We start from the raw sequence: 21,679 nt of genomic DNA on the forward strand, positions 1-21,679 counted from the left end.
TGGATTTTCATAATCTTCATAATCTTAAAGACTTCCAACATGTCACCCTTCTACAGAAAAGCAGCCCCAGCCTTTCCTGAGGGTTCAGTGCTCTCAGTTCTGGGATTATTCTTGTGAATCTTTGTTGCTCCTTCTCCAATGCCTCTGTTTCCTTTTTCTAAATGGAGATCACAGATGATTGACAGTGCTCCCAGTGTAGCCTAACCCTGGTTCTGAACCGGTTGAACTTAACTTCCCTGCTTTTCAATTCTGTGCCTCTGGAGTGGAATCGGACATATGGGCCCCACACTTTAAGGAAGATATGAAGTTCTTAGAGAGGGAGATTTCCAAGAATGGTTTCAGGGATGAGGGACTCCAGTGAGTTGGAGAGACTGGAGCAGCTGAAATTTCTCTTGTTGACCCTCAGACTAGGCTTTTAACCAACGTGGCGGACATCGAAACACTGACACAGGATATTTTGTATAACTCCATCTTTATTAAGTTTAAAGAAAAACACTCAGTGAACACAAACTATTCTTTCCTTAACTTGCTGGAAAGCCTTCAAACACTCAATAAACACTTAAGCTTTCTTTTGACTCAACACTTACTAAAATACTGATTAAACAAAACACAAAGCTCACAGCTTGAACTCAAATACTACCCAGTGCAAGGTGAGGTGAGTTGATCAGGCTCCCTGCCGATGGGCTTTTGTTTCTTTGTGCGTTGGTTGTTCCTGCAGGTCAACACTGGCTAAACCCTTTGTCTTTTTCTCCGCTGGGTCTCACTAGCTGAGATGTGCTTTCATATGCACTGAACAGGCACTGATCAGTGCTGTCTTTAAGTCACTGAGGCTGAGGGAGTCATGCCTCTCTCAGGGGGTGGTATTTCGCTCAGGAGCACGACACGCAGGGATCTGTGTCCAATCAATATCTGCTTGATGCAGAGCAACAGCCACCAATCCAGTCAGCTCCTGTGCCCATTCTTTATCAGCCTGATACGGGGTTAGCTCTTGTAACCATTAGCCTTTGCTGCAGACTTCATTTGCTTTATGGACGCCATCAGTAGACACTCTCTTTGGATCAGTCAGGAATTAGGGTCAGGAATGGGACCATTAAGTCCATGCTGGCTCCCTGTGGATCAAACCATTGCCATGTCCTATTGCTGTAGGTTTCAACCAGAGATTGGTGAATCTGTGGAACTCATAGCCACAGAGCTGTGGAGGCCAGGTCGTTGAGACAGAGATAGATAGGTTCTTGATCAATAAGGGGATCAAGGGTTAGGGGGAGAAGGAAGGAGAATGGGGACGAGAATCATATCAGCCGCGATTGAATGCTGGATCGATGGGCCAAATGGCCTAATTCTGCTCCTATATCTTGTGGTCTTATGGTCTAAGTGATCACTGTCTTTAAGCCTCAAAGGCTGAGGGAGTCATGCCTCTCTGAGGGGACTGTGTTTCTTTCAGGAGCACAACACAAGGATCTATGTTCACTTGATTTCTGTTCGAGGCAAAGTGACATCCAATGAGCTCCTGTGCCCATTTCCCACTACAGAACATCCCACAGTCCTCAGCCTGATACAGAGTTGGCTCTTTTAACCATCAGCCTTTGCTGCTGTCGTCATTTACTCTATGGATACCCATCAGGTCACACTCTCTTTGGATCAGTCAGGAATTAGGGTTGAGATTGGAGCCATTCAGCCCATTAAGTCCATGCTGGCTTCCTGTGAATGAAACCATTGTCCCTTTCTATCCCAGTATCCCTGTCGGTTTATTTCCCTCAAATGTCCATCCAATTTCCTTCCGGAAACATTCCATCGTGCCTGATTCTCCCACCTTGTAGGAAGTGGATTCCAGGTATTTACCTCTTTCGTCAAAAGCAAATGAGTCTCAGAGCAGAGAAGGAGGCCATTCCTCCCACTGTACCCATGATATCCCTTTGAACAAGCTGTCCCATTAAGCCCATATTTCATTTCAAATCTGTCCAGTTCCCTTTTGAAAGACCCAGTTTAATTTTCTTCCTGCACCATTTTCAGGCAGTGAATTCCAAATCACAACAATTCGTTCTGTTTTAAAACAAATAATTTCACGATATATTGTGTTTGGATTTTCACAGGAGATTTGGAAATGGAGCGAAAGATATGGTTATTACTGAAAATGAAGACTCAGTCTTTATTACTGATCTCCGTGGGTGGACTGACTGTGATATACCCAAGTTTGGGGATTATTTCTAAAAATAAATTACATTTCTACAGCTCCTTGCATGACCGCAAGATCTTGGAAAGTGCTTTACAGCCAAGTTCTTTTGAAGTGTGGTCACTGCTGTTGATGTGGGAAACTGTAGGGGTGCCTCAGAAATGAAAATGATCACTTTCATCTCTATTCACAGTTAAAAGTAACAAGGTCAAGGAAGCCATGTTAAACTCTAACATGTGATGAGATCTTTATACCATAAAGTTAAAAGCCTCTAGACACTGCTGAGCAAGCAGAAGTTGTCCAAACTAAGGAATTCTTCCATCATTTTGATAAGCTGGAGGACATTAAATTCTGTTAAAGTCTGGCTCAAGAATGAGGCTGGTTGTTCAACCTGATCAAGATTAGTAAGAAAGAAACCTCTTGTCTTTCAAAATATATTTTTAAACTAGTGTACCTTGTATGAACTGTATTATAGAATCATAGAACCCTACAGTGCAGAAAGAGGCCCATCGAGTCTGCACCGAACACTATCCCACCCAGGCCCTACCCCCATATCCTGACATATTATACCCACTAATCCCTCTAACCTCCGCTACCCTGGACCCTAAGGGGTAATTTAGCATAGCCAATCAACCTAACCCGCACATCTTTGGAGGCTAGGTATCGCCAATAACCTCAGCTAATACAAAGACTCACAAAAGCCAGTGTCCTGGTTAAAGACGTATCTTTATTAACCAAAGATCTATGGGAGAGTGAGCACTGGGCAGTCCAATGCCTTACGACAAGAGAAGGCCTTGAGCATTCCAACACCACTCTGAGGTTACAATACACCAGACAGGTCAATTATACCTTTCTTCAAGTTTACATTTCCCGCCTTCTGTTAATTATGAACCAGTCAGTTTCAATACAAGTCGATCACAATTTATACCTGTCATATACTTTAGACAAATGCATTTATCCTTTGACCTCATGGGGTTTCATTTGTCTGTGAAATCCAGATGCTTCCTCCCTCTGTGACAGTGTAGGGGGTGTAGAAGTAGAGTTAAGAGGGAAATCAGGAGGGCAAAAAGGGGATACGAGATTGCTTTGGCAGATAAGACAAAGGAGCATCCAAAGAGATTCTACAAATACACCAAGGGCAAAGGAGTAATTAGGGAGAGAATAGGGCCTGTTAAGGATTAACAGTGATGTGTAGACCCACAAGAGATGGATGAGATCCTAAATGAATATTTCTCATCAGTATTTACCGTTGAGAAAGGCATGGTTGCCAGGGAACTTGGGGAAATAAATAGTGATAGCTTGAGGATTGTACATATAACAGAGAAGGAAGTGCTGGAAGTCTTGAAGCACATCAGGGTAGATAAATACCTGGGACTTGATAAACACCCAGGACATTGTGGGAGGCTGGGGAGGAAATTGCAGATCCCCTAGCAAAGATTTTTGAATCATAGACAAAATCAGGTGAGTTGCCTGAAGTTTGGAGGATGGTAAATGTTGTGCCTTTATTTAGAAAGGACTACAGGGAAAAGCCTGGGAACTACAGGCTGGTGAGCCTCACATCTGTAGTGGGTAAGTTGTTTGAAGATATTCTCAGAGACAGGATCTACAGGCTTTTCAAGAGGCAAGGACTGATTAGGGACAGTCAGCATAGCTTTGTGAGTGGAAAATCGTGTCTCATAAGTTTGAGTTTTTTTGAGGGGGTAACCAAGAAGATAGATGAGGCCAGTGCAGTTGATGTTGTCTACATGGACTTTAGCAAGACCTTTGACAAGGTACCACATGGTAGGTTGTTGCATTAAGATTAAACTCACAAGTGTAAGGGTGAGGTAGCCAAATGGATACAAAATTGGCTTGATAACAGAAGACAGAGGGTGTGTGTAGACGATTGTTTTTCAAACTGGAGGCCTGTGACCAGCGCTGTGCATCAGGAATTGGTGTTAGTTCCACTGTTATTTGTCATTTATATTAATGATTTGGATGAGAACTTAGGAGGCATGGTTAGTAAGTTTGCAGGTGACACCAAGATTGGTGGCACAGTGGATAGTGAAGAAGGTTATCTCGGATTGCAACAGGATCCTGATCAATTGGGCCAGTGAGCTGATGAATGGCAGATGGAGTTTAATTTAGATAAATGCGAGGTGATGCATTTTGGTCGATGAAACCAGGGCAGGACTTACTCAGTTAATGGTAGGGCGTTGGGGAGAGTTACAGAACAAAGAGATCTAGAGGTACATGTTCATAACTCATTGAAATTGGAGTCACGGGTAGATGGGGTGGTGAAGAAGGCATTTGGCATGCTTGGTTTCATTGGTCAGAAGATTGAATACAGGAGTTGGGACGTCGTGTTGAAGTTGTACAAGACATTGGTAAGGCCACACTTGGAATACTGTGTACAGTTCTGGTCACCCTATTATAGAAAGGATATTATTAAACTAGAAAGAGTGAAAAAAGATTTACTAGGATGCTACTAGGACTTGATGGTTTGAGTTATAAGGAGAGATTGGATAGACTGAGACATTTTTCCTCTGGAGCATAGGAGGTTTAACTCTATAAAATAATGAGGGGCATAGACCAATTATATAGTCAATATCTTTTCCCAATGATAGGGGAGTCTAAAACTTGAGGGTATAGGTTTATGGTGAGAGGAGAGAGATGCAAAGGAGTCCAGAGGGGCAATTTTTTCACACAGAGGGTGGTGAGAGTCTGGAACAAGCTGCCAGAGGTAGTAGTGAAGCGGGTACAATTTTGTCTTTTAAAAATCTTTAAGACACAGTTACATGAGTAAGATGGCTATCAGGGGATATGGGCCAAACGCAGGTAATCAGGACTAGCTTAGTCATTAACAAAAAACAGGCAGCACGGACAAGTTGGCCAAAGGGCCTGTTTCCATGCTGTGAACATCTATGACTCTATGTACATTGTTGTGTTTGAAAAGGCCTACCTTGTCTGGACAATATGAACAATTCTACTCATAAGAGACCCTAAGGCCACCTGTCTTATCTGGACAGTGTGAACAAACCTATTCATTAGGGACTCTGAAAAGGCTTGCTTTATCTGCACAATATGAACTACCCTATTCATGAAGGGGCTGAGAAGATCTTCCTGCTTGTAATTGTTATTGATAAGAACTTACACATTCTGAAGGTTCATTGTACTAAAGATTGTGGTTCATCTCAATGTGCGTCTTACCCCATTAGGCTTTGCAGCAACCTGCCTTTGGCTGAAGTGTACAGGTTTCTTTAAAATACAGCTAAATTACATTTTTAGAGATCCAAAATACATGTGTAAATCAGAATTATTTGTTCAAATCACATACTCAGTTAAATCTTTTACTGTGTTTATATGTGTCTTATGAAGGCTGTTCCCCTATTAGGTTCTAAACCTAATCTCAGTTCATTCTTTCTGGTTGTATCACAGCTTGGCATGACTTCTGCTCTGCCCAATACCGGAAGGAACTACAAAAGATTGTGAATGTAGCCCAATCCATCACACAAACCAGCCTCCCATCCATTGACTCTGTCTACACTTCCCACTGCCTCAGCAAAGCAGCCAGAATAATTAAGGACCCCACATTCTCTTTTCCACTTTCGGAAAAAGTACAAAAGTCTGAGGTCATGTACCGACCGACACAAGAACAGCTTCTTCCCTGCTGCTGTCAGACTTTTGAATGGACTTACCTCGCATTAAGTTGATCTTTCTTTACACCCTAGCTATGACTGTAACACTACAATCTGCACTCTCTCATTTCCTTCTCTATGAATGGTATTCTTTGTCTGCATAGCATGCAAGAAACAATACTTTTCACTATGTTAATACATGTGACAATAAGAAATCAAATCAAATTTCACTTATTGTTAATATTTTATCAGTAAATTTAAACCTTTGGTTACTTGAAATTTCTCTAAACTACTTGGAATTTCCCCACCATTAACCAAATGTATTAATTTAAAGATTACTGTAATAATTAGTTACCAGTCAGAAATAAATGACTGAATAAGTGAGCCTTAATTGAATTATAGTTAAAGGGTCGATAATGAGTTCGTAGTTATAGTGAAAGACTGAGTTTTATTTGCTGTCAAATGTAAAAGTTTAATTGCTGTGTATGTTAAGAATGTGAAATGAAGCTAAATGTACTGACAAGAGGGATCTCCAAGCTCTGATTAACCTCAATGTTTGAAACTGTGTAAAAAGGGGATTGTATAGAACCAGATAAAGGTACGAAACAATTCTATTGTATTCCTGATAATGACAGAAAGTGGGGCAAGTAATTGAGGATACAATTAAAGTAAGCTAACGACAAAATTGCCTTGTTTCTTTATTACAACCATTACCTCTCTCTTCGCCTCTTGTTCCAGGACATTTTTGTCATTTAATCTCGCCCGCCCTCTAACCAATTCCTGACTCCCTTTTGTTTTACCTGACTCACCTCCCTTCCTCACCAGCATCAAACCCATCACATTTCTCTCTCTCTTTCATTCTGATATAGAGTTCCATGGGACGTGAGTTACATTGAGGGCAGCACGGGGCAGAGTGCTTAGCACTGCTGCCTCACAGCGCCAGGGACCCAGGTTTGATTCCAGGCTTGGGTCACTGTCTCTGTAGAGTTTGCATATTCTCCACATGTAGAATCATAGAATCCTACAGTACAGAAAGAGGCCCTTCGGCCCATCAAGTCTGCACCAAACACAATCCCACCCAGACCCTACCCCCATATCCCTACATATTATACCCACTAATCCCTCTAACCTACACATCTCTGGACACTAAGGGGCAATTTCTTAGCATGGCCAATCAACCTAACCCCCACATCTTTGGATTGTGGGAGGAAACAGGAGCACCCGGAGGAAACCCACACAGATATGAGGAGAATGTGCGAACTCCACACAGACAGTGACCTGAGCCAGGAATCGAACTCAGAACCCCGGAGCTGTGAAGCAGCAGTGCTGACCACTGTGCTACTGTGCCGCCCCACGTCTCTTCAGGTTTTCTCCCACAATCCAAAGATGTGCAGTTTAGTTGCGTTGGCCGTGCTAAGTTCTCCTCGTGCTGGAGTGTGGCGAGTAGGGGACTTTCGCAGTAACTTCATTGCAGTGTTAATGTAAGCCTACTTGTGACGAATAAATAAACTTTACGTAAAATGTTAGCATTGTTTCTCTCTCCACAGGTGCTGCCAGATCTGCTGTGTTTTTCCAGTTCTTTCTGCATTTATTTTAGATCTCCCTGCAGTGGTGAAAAACACAATTTACCATCCAGGATAATATAGTTGTCCTTCACCAGCTTTTGTGGATCATTTCAGTGGAAATGTGCTCTCCCAGGGCTCAAAGAGCATCAGCCCACTGGAAGCAAAGCTGTGAGACCGGCCAGTCCAGCAGAGAGAAACCCTCCGACCCTCCCACTTCATCCACTGTCAGAATGAACATGGTTCAGTCCTGGATGTGATTAACAGCAGCAATAACAGCAGAATCCAACCCCTGTGATCAGCTGTGAACTCGCTGGTGTGTCAGCAGGCTGGATGACTGAGTGAATCCCTTCCCACACACACAGCAGGTGAATGATCTCTCCCCAGTGTGAATTCGCTGGTGTCTCACCAGAGTGCCCAAATCACAGAATCACTTCCCACAGTCAGAGCAGGTGAATGGCCTCTCCCGAGAGCGAACTCACTGGTGTGTCTGCAGGTGGGATGACCGAATGAATCCCTCTCCACAGTCGGAGCAGTGAATGGTCTCTCCCCAGTGTAAACGTGCTGGTGTCTCCATAGGTGGCATGACCTTCTAAACCTCTTTGTGCAGTGAGAGCAGCTGAACGGCCTCTCCTCGGTGTGAATGGGCTGGTGGATCATTAGCTCCTGAGAGCTTTTGAAACCGCTCCCACAGTCAGAGCTTTTATAGAGTCTCTCATCGGTGTGAGTGACTTTGTGACTCAGCAGGTGGGATAACTGAATATATCCCTTCCCACACACAGAGCAGGTGAAAGGTCTCTCCCCGGTGTGTCTGCGTCGATGAACTTCCAGTCGACATGGGACCCTGAACCCTTTCCCGCAGTCCTCACATTTCCACGGTTTCTCCATGGTGCGGGTGTCCCTGTGACTCTGCAGGTTAAACAATCAGTTAAATCTCACACAGAACACGGGTACAGCAGTCTCTCCCCGCTGTGAATGCTGCTGTGTATTTCCAGGCTGTGTAACTGGTTCAAGCTCTTCCCACACTCAGTGCACTGGAACACTCACCCAGCTGTGTGTGTGTCTCAGCGCTTTTCCAGTCAAGCTGATGTTTAAAGAGTTCTGAAGCAGAAAGAGCACAGAAACATTTCTCCTTCTGGATTCAAAGCCCAATGTTATTCATATCATGATGAATTGAGTCACTCCGTCAGATTTGACATGACATTTCGGTTGGGATTTCTGCCTGTAAATTCTCCCCTTCTGATATCCATAAAAGGAATTTACAAAAGTTTCTATCTGTCAGTACAGGATAGAAATTCAGAACAGACAATTCTAGATTCTATGGAACATTCCTTCCTCTCTCATTCCCCAAAAGCTGTAAATCTCCATTCCACACACTCTCCCTCCATTCTCACTCTGCTGTATCTAGTATTCACCCTCCCAATTCTCCTGAAGGTGCTGATTGACACATCCATGCTCACTGCTTCCTGTCCTGGACACAGAGAGTCTGCAAGGGCTCAGGTTGCTGAATGGACTCCTTCTGTGCTGTCTTGACAATGATTAGAAATAAGAGTAAATGTACTTTATTATAAAGCCATGAATAATCATAGAAACCCTACAGTGCAGAAAGAGGCCCTTCAAGTCTGCACCGAACACAATCCCACCCAGGCCCTACCCCCATACCCCTATGTATTATACCCACTAATCCCCGCTACCCTGGATACTAAGGGGCAATTTCTTAGCATGGCCAATCAACCTAACCCGCACATCTTTGGACTGTGGGAGGAAAGCGGACTACCAGGAGGAAACCCACGCAGACACGGGGAGAATGTGCAAACTCCACACAGACAGTGACCCGAGCCAGGAATACGAACCCAGGACCCTGGAGCTGTGAAGCAGCAGTGCTAACCACTGTGCTACCATGCCGCCCACCACAATAGTCTATCTAATCTGTGTCATAAGAACATCTCTGTCTGCATAAAGTCATACAATTTTACAGCACAGCAAGTGGCCCTTTGGCCCATTGTGTCTGTGCCACGGATTAGGCACCTATCCATTCCAATTCCACTTTCCAGCACTTACTCCATAGCCTGGTGTGCTATCATGTTTCAAATATACATCTAAATGCGCCTTAAATGTGGTGAAGATCGTTGCCTCTACCAGCCTCTCAGGCAGAGATTCCAGATTCACACCACCCTCTCAATGAAAATGTTTTTCTTCAAATCCTCTTTTTGTTTCCTGCCTCTTACCTTCAATCTTTGCCCCCTGGTTAAGGACATGCCTACTAAGGGACAAGTTCCTTCCTATCTATGGCTTTGATAATTTAGATGTGGAGATGCTGGCGTTGGACTGGGGTAAGCACAGTAAGAAGTCTCACAACACCAGGTTTAAGTCCAACCAGTTTATTTGATAGTAAACCCACAAGCTTTCGGAAACAGTGTTCCTTTGTCAAGTGTGCGGAAGGTTCTGATCAGAGAAGGGCAGATAGAGACACACACAGTTTACAGATTACTGATTAGAATGTGAGTCTTTACAGCTAACCTGTTATTGAAGTCTTAAAGATGCCGACAATGTGAGTAGAGATAGCATTAGCATAGGTTAAAGAGATGTGTATTGTCTCCAGACAGGACAGTTAGTGAGATTTTACAAGTCCAGGCAAGTCAACGGGGGTTACAACTAGGGTGACGTGAACCCAAGATCCCTGTTGAGACCGTCCTCCTGTGTGCGGAACTTGGCTATCAGTTTCTGCTCAGCAACTCTGAGCTGTCGTGTGTCGTGAAGGCCACCCTGGAGAATGTTTACCCAAAGATCAGAGACCGAACGCCTGTGACCACTGAAGTGTTCGCCAACAGGAAGGGAACAGTCTTGCCTGGTGATTGTCGAGCGATGTTCATTCATCCGTTGTAGACGCTACGACAAAGGAGGGTCATCAACTCGATGAAGGATGTGCTTTGGTCCCCCAAAACTTGCTGATCTTCCAGTTGAAAGAACTGTCCTCGACCGAGTGTTGCAGGCTGGCACATTCCAAGGTCCAGGACTACGTGCTGAGGGACGCGCTGAAGCTTGGAGCAACCGCCGCAAAGGCACAGTGGGGAAAGGCCACACTATAAGGCCTTTTAACAGAGGCAGATCGAGGGCCCGGGAACTGCATAATACCCTCGACCTGCGTAACTGTGTGCCAATCTGAGTAATAACGGCACACAGTAATTTATTGAGGCATGTATATAGTTTTAATGTTTGAAATGTTATGACTGTAATTTGTATAGAACTGTAAAAAAGTTTTAATTCTGCACTGTTTGCAGTTCATAGACATGTAGATTTGCAATAGTTTATTTGAGATTTTTATGAATAAAGTATATTTTTGGAACAAAAAACAGCTACTCGATTGTTTCTTCTCCTGAAGGAGTGCTGTGAGTTTTAGGTTACTCGTACGTAAGGACAGCTGTTTCAAGAAACAGATCAAGCATGGATGTAAAAGATTCTCCCTTATGACAGTTCTTACTCAGTGTTATTTCTTCCAAGTCCTTAAATATATTATCCCTTTTACTTTAATTTCACTCACTTTGTGTCCATGTGCAGTGTGTTTAATTGGATCCTGATTGTTTTGAACTCAGTTTCTCTCTGGAGTGTGTCAATATCTTGATGATATCACAACGTTGTCTCATTGTGAGAGATGGTAGTAGAGGCTGACACAATTTTCTCTCTTTGAAACACATTTAGACAGTCACACGGGTAAGATAGGGGGATATGGGCCAAAACTGGGCAATTGGGACTAGCTTAGTGGTTAAAAAAGGGGTGGCATGGGCCGAAGGGCCTGTTTCCGTGCTGTAAACATCTGTGACTCTGATCCCCCAGCCACATCAATCACTTCATCTCCTGCTGTATCTCAAGTAGCAGTGCCTGCTTGGGACCCGCTCTTCAATCCATCTCACTATGAATTTAGGCTTGCTGTTTTTCACATGTAACAAATTGCATCTGCACATTCACGTAATAAAAAAGGCAAATGGGATGTTGTCATTTATTGCAAAAGGATTGAAGTATAAAAGTAGAGAATTGTTGTTGCAATTGTATAGGGTGCTGAGACCACATTTGTAGTATTGTGTCCAGTTTTGGTTTCCTTATTCAAAGAATGATGTGGTGGCATTGGAGGCAGTTCAGAAGAAGTTCACCAGATTGATTCCGGGAATGGAGGGCTTGTATTCGCAGGAGTTTAGAGGGCTGAGTAAGGATCTGATCGAGGTATATAAAATTTTATAAGGGATTGATAAAGTAAACGCAGACCAAACGTTTCCCTTTGGGGGCAACAAGAGATCAGGATCCAATTAAACACACTGCACATGGACACGAAGTGAGTGAGATTAAAGTAAAAGGGATAATATATTTAAGGATTTGGAAGAAATAACACTGAGTAAGAACTGGCATAGGGGAGAATCTTTTACATCCATGCTTGATCTGTTTCTTGAAACATCTGTCCTTACGTACTAGTAACCTAAAACTCACAGCACTCCTTCAAGAGAAGAAACGATCGAGTAAATGTTTTTTTAAACTTTATTCCAATGCAATCCAATCAAATCCAATTCAGAGTCCCAACAAGTTGGGACATTCCCGATCCAAGCTGACAAGACAGGGCTCTCACCTCCTGTCTTGGGCTTGATCTACGTGATCCAAGCTGATTGGAGGCAGTAGATTTAAATCCGAAATGAGGAGGAACTACTTCTCACAGAGGGTGGTGAATCTGTGGAACTCATTGCCCTGTAGCGCGATGGAGTCTGAATTATTGAATGGTTTCAAGAGGGAGATAGATGTATTTACAATAAAAAAAAGGACAAATAGGATATGGAGAACAGGTGGGGAGGTGGGTTTGAGACCAGGGAGAGATCAGCCATGATCTGATTGAATGGCAGAGCAGGCTCGAAGGGCTGAATTGGCCTATTTCTGCTCCTAATTCCTATGTTCCTCACTCCGCTATTCCAAAATCATGTCACATATTCTTACTCTCGGATATGCTAATGTAAACTTCAAACAGACACGGAGTGTCTGTTTCTCTTATCTCCCACCGTTACGATGCTGATATTTCACGTGGTGGCCAAGCTTTCCAATGTGGATTTCTTTAAAACAAAGTTCATGTGAATATCGCCAAGAGAAAATGTTCATCCCATCGCCACATTCCAGAATTTCACTGGAATGTAGGCGGATACCAGATTGATACATTCCATTTAACCACACCCAAGATCACATATTCCAATTCCTTTATTGTCCAGGACAATATATTCACAATATCTTTCAAACAGAAATTCAACATTCCCATTTGATTTCAGGTATTAACGTATTCTGTTAGTTTGTGTTTTATTGTCAATGTCAAAGAACAAAGAACACAAACAGCCCGGGAAACAGGCCCTTCGGCCCAACGAGCCCACGCCGCCATCTCAACACCACCAGTACCCCCCTCCACCCATGACCCTTATCTATTGTTTTGTGGCCATCCACATTGAGGGAAACAAATTTAGGGACAATTTATTACTGCCAATCAGCCTAACAGCACATCTTTGGGGTGTGGGAGGAAACCGGAGCACCCGGAGAAAACCCACGCAAGCATGGGGAGAATGCGCAAACTCCCCACAGACACCGGCCCAAATCCACGTGTCTGCACAGCAATCAGTGATAGTCACTGAGCTGTCGTCTTGCCCAGCATCTGTCAGGCTGGGGTTGTTCCCCTTGGAGCAAAGGAGGTTGAGGGGAGATTTGATAGAGGTGGACAAGATTCTGACAGGTTTAGATAAGGTGGACAGAGAAAAGCTGTTCCCATTCACTGATGGGACAAGGACGAGGGGGGACACAGATTTCAAGTTTTGGGACAGAGATGTAGGGGGAATGTGAGGGAGAATAGTTTGATGCAGTGAATGGTAATGACTCACTGCCTACGAGGGTGGAGGAAGTGGAGACAATAAACAATTACAAAGGAAATTGGATGGGCATTTGGGGAGGTTTCAAACAGAAATGCTGACTAAATATCTCTGACCTTCCTAACACCCTGTCACTCTGTGATCCTTGTGAAATTTGAAACCAGGTATTCGCAACAAGACTCAAAGAGCATCAGCCCACTGGAGGCTGACACCAGCCAGTCCAGCAGAAACAAACCCTCCGACCCTCCCCATTGATCAACTATGAGCATGAACAAAATCCAGTCCTGGATGCAATTGAGAACAGAAACAATAACAGCAGAATCCAAACCCCTACATTCACTTATGTAATTGCTGGTGTCTCAGCAGGACAGATGAAACTCTGAACCCCTTCCCACACACAAAGCAGGTGAACGGCCTCTCCCCAGTGTGGAATCGCTGGTGCGTCCGCAGGTTGCACAACTGAGTGAATCCTCTCCCACACTGAGAGCAGGTGAACGGCCTCTCCCCAGTGTGAACTCGCTGGTGTGTCCGCAGGTTGGATAACTGAGTGAAACCCTTCCCACACTGAGGGCAGGTGAACGGCCTCTCCCCAGTGTGAACTCGCTGGTGTTTCCGCAGGTTGGATGACTGAGTGAATCCCTCCCCACACTGAGGGCAGGTGAATGGTCTCTCCCCCGTGTGAACTCGCTGATGGGTCAGCAGGCTGGATGAATGACTGAATCCCTCTCCACACTGAGAGCAGGTGAACGGCCTCTCCCCAGTGTGAACTCGCTGGTGTGTCCGCAGGCTGGATAACTGAGTAAATCCCTCCCCACACTGAGAGCAGGTGAAAGGCCTCTCCCCAGTGTGGCTGCGCCGATGAGCTTCAAGCTCAGATGGGGCTCTGTATCTCTTCCCACAGTCTGCACATTTCCATGGTTTCTCCATGGTGCAGGTATCCTTGCCTCTCTCTTGAGCGAACAATCAGTTAAAGCCTCATCCACACACAGAACCTGTGTACAGTCTCTCCCCGCTGTGAATGGTGTGATATTTATTCAGGCTGTGTAACTGGTTAAAGCTCAGTGCATTGGAACATTCTCACTCAAGTGTGGCAGTGTGTTGGTGTTTTTCCAGTTACACTGATGTTTGAAACCATTTCAAATTGACAGACCAGACAACCATTTCTCCCTCTAGATTCAAAGGGTAATGATATTCAGCTCCCAAGGAATATGACTGTCAGATCTAGATGTTTGAGATTTCGGCCTGTGATTCCTCTTTCAGTATCCTGTAAAACAAGTTTACAGAAGTCATCACTGTCAGTACAGGATCAAAATTCAGAACAGACAATTCTAGTGTCTATGTTTTCATCACTCCAGACTCAAAACATTGGCTCTATTCTCTCTCTGTCTGGGGGAGAGTGTGGGAAATGATGCTGCAGTCGATTGGCCAATTGTCAATGAATGCTTGAAGCAATTCGATGGGCTGAACGGCCAACTGCAGCTCCTGTTTCTTGTGGTGTGTGTGTGTGCTGGACAGAAAGCAATGAGCATGGATCAGCCTCAATCAGCACCTTCAGGAGAAATGGGAGGGTGAATATTAGATACAGCAGAGTGAGAATGAAGGAGAGTGTGTGGGATAAAGATTTACATATTTTGGGGAACGAGAAGGGAAAGAATGTCATTAGAATCATAGAATTCCTACATCTTATGAACTGTCTCTGAGCCTTCACAATGAATCTCTCTTCTCAGGACATTCTTATCTCCGACTTGTCTGCACTGCTGGCGGTCTCACAAAGCAGCTGCCTGTCTGCTGATATAAGAGGCCCTGCTAAGCTAGTTTAATGCCCCATGACTGTGTCTTTAATGAGTGAATGTGCAGTTAATGTTGTCTACATGGATTTTAGCAAGGCCTTTGACAAGTTGATAGGTTGATAGGTTGTTTCATAAGGTTAAATCTCACAGGATCCGGGGTAGCCAAATGGATACAAAATTGGCTTGATGACAGAAGACAGAGGTGGTTGTGGAGTGTTGTTTTTCAAATTGGAGGCCTGTGACCAGCGGTGGTGGGTCCATTGTTGCTTGTCATTTATTAATGACTTGGCTGAGAATTTAGTAGGCATGGTTCGTAAGTTTGCCGATGACACCAAGGTTGGTGGCAGAACAGACAGTGGAGAAAATTATCTAGGATTACAACAGGATCCTGATCAATTGGGCCAGTGAGCTGACAAATGGTAGATGGAGTTTAATTTAGATAAATGCAAGGTGATGCATTTTGGTACATCAAACCAGGACTTACTCAGTTAATGGTAGGACATTGGGAAGAGTTACAGAATAACGAGATCTAGGGGTACAGGTTGATAGCTCGTTGAATATGGAGTCACAGGTGGACAGGGTGGTGAAGAAGGCATTTGGCATGCTTGGTTTTATCGGTCAGAACATTGAATACAGGAGTTGGGACGTCTGTTGAAGTTGTGAAAAACATTGGTAAGGCCACACTTGGAAGACTGTGTACAGTTCTGTTCACCCTATTAGAGAAAGGATATTACTAAACTAGAAAGAGTGCAGGTAAGATTTACTAGGATGCTACCAGAACCTGATGGTTTGAGTTATAAGGAGAGGCTGGATAGAATGGGACTTTTTTCCCCTCTGGAGCTTAGGGATGATCTTATAGAGGTCTATAAAATAATGAGGGGCATAGATCAGCTAGATAGTCAATCTCTTTTCCCAAAGGTAGGGGACTCCAAAGCTAGAGGGCACAGGTTTAAGGTGAGAGGGGAGAGATACAAAAGGGTCCAGAGGGGTTGATCAGGTCCAGAAGATTTATCCACCTTAATGCACTTTAAGACTGCAATACCTCCTTCCTAGTAATATGCTTGTAGCCCAAGACATCATCACTTGTTTCCCTTATTGCTTTAGCACCCATGTTCTCCTCAGTAAACACCAATGAGAAATAGTCATTAAAAATTTCACTGATTTTTAAGTGGATCTATCTTCTCTCTAGTCACCGTTTTACTCTTAGTTATAGAGCCCCTTGAGATTTTCTTCAACCTTATTTGCCAGATCCATATCATACCTTCTTTTTGCCTTCCTGATTTCTTCTTAAGTGTTCCCTTACGCATTTTATAGTCAGAGTCAGAGAACTTTACAGCATGGAAACAGGCCCTTTGGCCCAACTTCTTCGTGCTGCCTTTTTTTAATGACTAAGCAAGTCCTAATAGCCCGGCTTTGGCCCATGTCCCTCGGTAGTCATCTTACTCATGTCACTGTCTAAATGTTTTTTAAAAGACAATTGTACCCACCTCTACCTGTGACAGCTTGTTCCAGTCAGAGGGATTCACTTGTTCCCGATTGCCTCAATCTAATGTATGCTTCCTTCTTTCATTTGACCAGAGACTTGTAAGCCAGGGATCCCAATATTTACCAATCTTTCCCGGCATCCTGACAGGAAAAAAAACTGCCCCGGCTCTTGACATCACACTTTTAAAAACCTCCCACTTGCCAGTCATTCCTTCCCCTTTCAAACAGACTCACCTAATCGACATCTGCTAGATCCTGCCCAATACCCACCAAATTGGCCCTGCTCCAGTTTAGGGTTTGAACCTGTGGACCCGCCCTATCTTTTTCCATAAACTATTTTAAAACTAAATGGTGTTTTGCTCAAAGTCTGCAGCCTCCCTGGATTCACTTCCTTTCCCTTCAGTTGCTGCAAGTCAATTTCACCCAGAGTGAGAAAAGAAATGGAAAGTGGGGGGGGGGGGGGGGAGGGAGTGTTTTGCTCACAGGATAAAAGGAAATTACTGCGGATGCTGGAATTTGAAACCAAAAGAGAAAATGCTGGAAAATCTCAAAGCTTTGACAAAGGGTCATCTGGACTCGAAACCTCAACTCTTTTCTCTCCTTGCAGATGCTGCCAGACCTGCTGAGATTTTCCAGCAGTTTCTCTTTTGCTGTTTTACTCACAGGAGGAAGTCTGTCTGAAGCCCACTCTTCATTCACACACAAGCCCGCGCTCTGATTGGCTGGAGGACCAGAGTTCCTTCCGGTCCTCCAACCGTTCCCATTGGTCAGCACTTCAAGCATGCAATTCGCCTGGTGGGCCGGCCCCCCGCACATGCGCAGTTTCTCCTCTGCCCTGGACATGCGCAGTCCCGGGCCGGGGGAGATCACCGAGCGGCTTCTGCCTCTGGCCGGAGCCGCTTGTCTGGAAACCTTGGCTTGAGGAGGGGGAACAATGGGTGGGGGCGGGGCTCCCGTGCCTGCGCACTGGACCCCGGAGACGTCACAACGGCGCGGACTGATTCCTATTGGTTCAGGCAGGGCTCAATTGTGATGTCACAATGCGGAAGGTGGCCAATGAGCTTCAACCGGAAACATCTGGGAGGAAGTCAATGTTTGCCCCTTTCCATTTCTTTTCTCATTCTGGAGGAAATTGGGGACTTGCAGCAACTGGAGGGTAAGGAAGTGAATCCAGTCTGTATATTCCACACATTTTTAGTCCAGTCATTATAGTCTGGCAGCCTGCATGGAGATTTTCAGCTCTGTGTCCAGGACAGGAAGCAGTGAGCATGGATCTGACAATCAGCACCTTTAGGAGAATTGGGAGAGTGAATACTAGATACAGCAGAGAATGGAAGGAGGGTGAGTGGTATGGAGATTTACATCTGAGTAGATCCTGTGTATACAGAGGGCTTGTCAGTAGGGGATGGCTTCTTTAACGTGTTTAGGGTGGAAGCCAGAGAAGTGGAACATCGTGAGGCTACCTGTGGGCTTGCGGTACAGTAAAGTGCTGAGGTGACCGTCCTTAATGGAGATGCATGTGTCCAAGAATGTAACCGATTCCGGAGAGTAATCTATGGTGAGTCTGATGGTGGAATGAAATTTGTTGATGTCATCGTATAGTTGTTTCAGTGATTGTTCACCATGAGTCCAAAGGAAGAAAATGTCAGCGATGTATAGCATCAGTTGAAGGTCCTGTGCGGTGAAGAAGTCTTGTTCAAACCTGTGCATGAAGAGGTTGGCATATTGAGGTGAGAATTTGGTCCCCATGGTTGTTCCATGTGTCTGGATGAAGAACTGGTTGTTGAAGGTGAAGACATTGTGGTCCAGGATGAAGCGGATGAGTTGTAAAATTGCATCTGGAAACTGGGGGGCAGTTGTCGGCATTGAGTAGTGAGGCAGTTGCAGCAATGCCATCGTCATGGGGGATGCTAGTGTATAGTGCCGAGACATTCATTGTGATGAGGAGCCATCTGTATACACAGGATCTGCTCAGGTGAGGAGGATCGTAATAGACACCTCCAGATGCTGAAAGATGCCCTCATAAGAACAGGATATGGTGCTCGACTCATCGATCAACAGTTTCAATCGTCTCACGTGAGAACACCATCCGCCACGTACACAGTACATACACTTGCAACTCGGCCAACGTTGTCTACCTGATACGCTGCAGGAAAGGATGTCCCAAGGCATGGTACACTGGGGAGACTATGCAGGCGCTACGACAACGGATGAATGAACACCGCTCAACAAGCTCAGACTGTTCTCTTCCTGTTGGGGAACATTTCAACGGTCATGGGCATTTGGCCTCTGATCTTCGGGTAAGCGTTCTCCAAGGCAGCCTTCACGACACACGACAGCGCAGAGTCACTGAACAAAGACTGATAGCCAAGTTCTGCACACGTGAGGACGGCCTCAACTGGGATCTTGGGTACATGTCACTCTATTTGTAACCCCCATGACTTGCCTGAACTTGCAAAATCTCACTAAATGTCCTGTCTGGAGACAATACACATCTCTTTAACTTGTGCTTAATGCTGTCTTCATTTACATTGCCTGTATCTTTAGGACTTGATTAGCTGTAAACACTCGCATTTCAATCATTATTCTGTAAATTGAATTTGTGCCTTTATATGCCCTGTTTGTGAACAGATTTCCCACTCACCTGATGAAGAAGCAGCCTTCCAAAAGCTAGTGGCTTTTGCTACCAAATAAACCTATTGGACTTTAACCTGTAAAGGTGTTGTAAGACTTCTTACTGTGTTTACCCCGGTCCAATGCTGGCATCTCCTCATCATGACTAGTGGTTTCGCAGGGCTTTGTACTGGGATCTCTGCTGTTTGTGATATATATAAATGATTTGGAAGAAGATATATCTGGTCTGATTAGTAAGTTTGCAGATGACACAAAGATTACTGGAGTTGTGGATAGTGATAGGCTGGAAAATTGGGTGGAGAAATAGCAGATGGAACTTAATCCAGATAAATGCGAAGTGATGCATTTTGGTAGATCTAATGCAAGGGGGAGCTATACAACAAATGGCAGAACCATCAGGAGTATAGACACAACAGAGGAATCTGGGTGTGCAAGTCCACAGGTCCTTAAATGTGTCAGCACAGGTGGAAAAGGTGGTGAAGAAGGCATATGGCATGCTTGCCTTTATTGGACAGGGCATAGAGTATAAAAGTTAGCATATGATGTTGCAGTTATATAGAACTTTGGTTAGGCCACATTTGGAATACTGCGTCCATTTCTGGTCACCACACTACCAGAAGGATGTAGAGGCTTTGACGAGAGTACAGAAAAGGTTTATCAGGATGTTGCCTGGTATGGAGGGTGTTAGCTATGAGGTGATATTGAGTAAACTAGGGTTGTTTTCCCTGGAAAGATGCAGGTTGAGGGGCGACCTAATAGAAGTTTATAAAATTATGAAGGGCATAGACAGGGTGAACAGTTGGAAGCTTTTTCCCAGGTCAGAAATGACAAACACAAGGGGTCACAAGTTCAAGATAAGGGGAACTTAAGAACATAAGAAATAGGAGCAGGAGTAGGCCATCTGGCCCCTCGAGCCTGCCCCGCCATTCAATAAGATCATGGCTGATCTGTTGTGGCTCAGCTCCACATTCCTGCCCTCTCCCCATAACCCTTAATCCCCTCTCTTATCAAAAACCCATCAACCCGCGTCTTAAAAACATTTAGTGAGGCAGCCTCCACCACTTCAACGGGCAGAGAATTCCAGAGATTCACCACCCTTTGAGTGAAGAAGTTCCTCCTCAACTCTGTTCTAAACCCTTTATCCTGAGGCTATGCCCCCTAGTCCTACTGTCCTTTCTGAGCGGGAAGAGTCTCTCCACCTCGATCCTATCCATCCCATTCATCATCTTATACGTCTCAATGAGATCTCCCCTCATTCTTCTAAACTCTAACGAGTACAAGCCTAGTTTATTCAGCCTCTCCTCATAGCTCAATCCCCTCAACTCCGGTATCAGCCTAGTAAACCTCCTCTGCACTCCCTCCAGGGCCAAAATATCCTTGCGCAGGTGCGGCGCCCAAAACTGCACACAGTACTCCAGCTGCGGCCTCACCAATGCCCTATACAGCTGCAGCAAGACCTCCCTACTTTTATATTCAATCCCCCTCGCTATGAAGGCCAGCATCCCATTCGCCTTCCTGACCACCTGCTGCACCTGCAAGCTGGGTTTTTGCGACTCATGCACAAACCACAGTCCAAAGATGTGCGGGTTAGGTGGATTGGCTATGCTAAGAAATTGCCCCTTAGTGTCCAGGGATGCTTAGGTTAGAGGAGATTAGTGGGTATAATGTTATGGGGGGGGTAGGGCCTGGATGGGATTGTGTTCGGTGCAGACTCGATGGGCCGAAGGGCCTCTTTCTGCACAGTGGGGCTATGATCTATGAACAGACTGGGAATAGAGGGATACAGACGGATGGTCTAGTTGGGGTCACGTGATCGGTGCAGGCTTGGAGGGCCGAAGGGCCTACTTTGTTAACCCCGATTGGTTGGAGGACCAGCCACTCCCGCACGGTCTTCCAGACCTGCCCCCCCCCCCCCCACTTCCTATTGGCCCAGAGCTGCCGTCAATCACGCACACCAGCGCGCAGGCGCGGTCCCGCCCCTTGTCCCGGCACGTGCAACTGTGGCTGAGCTGGGTTTTGGCCGGTTGGCAGATGGTGGAGAATCTGCGGCGTGGCCGAAGAGATGGAGCCGGAGGGCGGATGAGGAAGCTTCGTAAGCTCCCGTAATGGAGCTGAAAGCAGCGTAGGGTTCTAAACAGACCCCGCGTTTGGATCTCTGGGGCAGCGGCGGCTCCGTGCTGCCTCCCTCGGTTACCAACCCAGTGTAACGGCTGCCATCTTGATCGGAACATGCGCAGTGCTCCCTGCCAGCAGCAGGAGGAGAGAATGTTGTGAATGTCTACCCTGGACTGACAGTCATGGACTCTGGAAGCTCCTTTTACAGAGGGTGAGAAGGGGAGGATTTACGCACAGAAAATTCAAACCAAGGGAACTATTTGTCTCTCCTGGATTCATGTCTTGGATTTGAGGAGAGGCTGAATAAACTGGGCTTGCGCTCGTTAGAGTTTAGAAGAATGAGGGGAGATCTCATTGAGACGTATAAGATGATGAATGGGATGGATAGGATAGAGGTGGAGAGACTCTTCCCGCTCAGAAAGGA

The 21,679-nt window shown here is 45.2% G+C and overlaps 1 pseudogene across 1 annotated transcript; it reads right to left on the minus strand.

Moving 5' to 3' along the window:
• Positions 1-7,647: 7,647 nt before the first annotated feature.
• On the minus strand, positions 7,648-17,157 carry LOC145363546 (uncharacterized; annotated as a pseudogene). Its single transcript, XR_013890018.1, has 4 exons — positions 16,990-17,157; positions 13,576-14,495; positions 8,082-8,158; positions 7,648-7,830 (listed from the first exon to the last, which is right to left on the minus strand). The product of XR_013890018.1 is annotated as an uncharacterized LOC145363546 (transcript).
• Positions 17,158-21,679: the final 4,522 nt, after the last annotated feature.

The sequence above is a fragment of the Carcharhinus amblyrhynchos genome, unplaced genomic scaffold (assembly GCF_965287045.1).
Source record: "Carcharhinus amblyrhynchos unplaced genomic scaffold, sCarAmb.v2.hapA scaffold_39, whole genome shotgun sequence".
Lineage (NCBI taxonomy): Eukaryota > Metazoa > Chordata > Chondrichthyes > Carcharhiniformes > Carcharhinidae > Carcharhinus > Carcharhinus amblyrhynchos.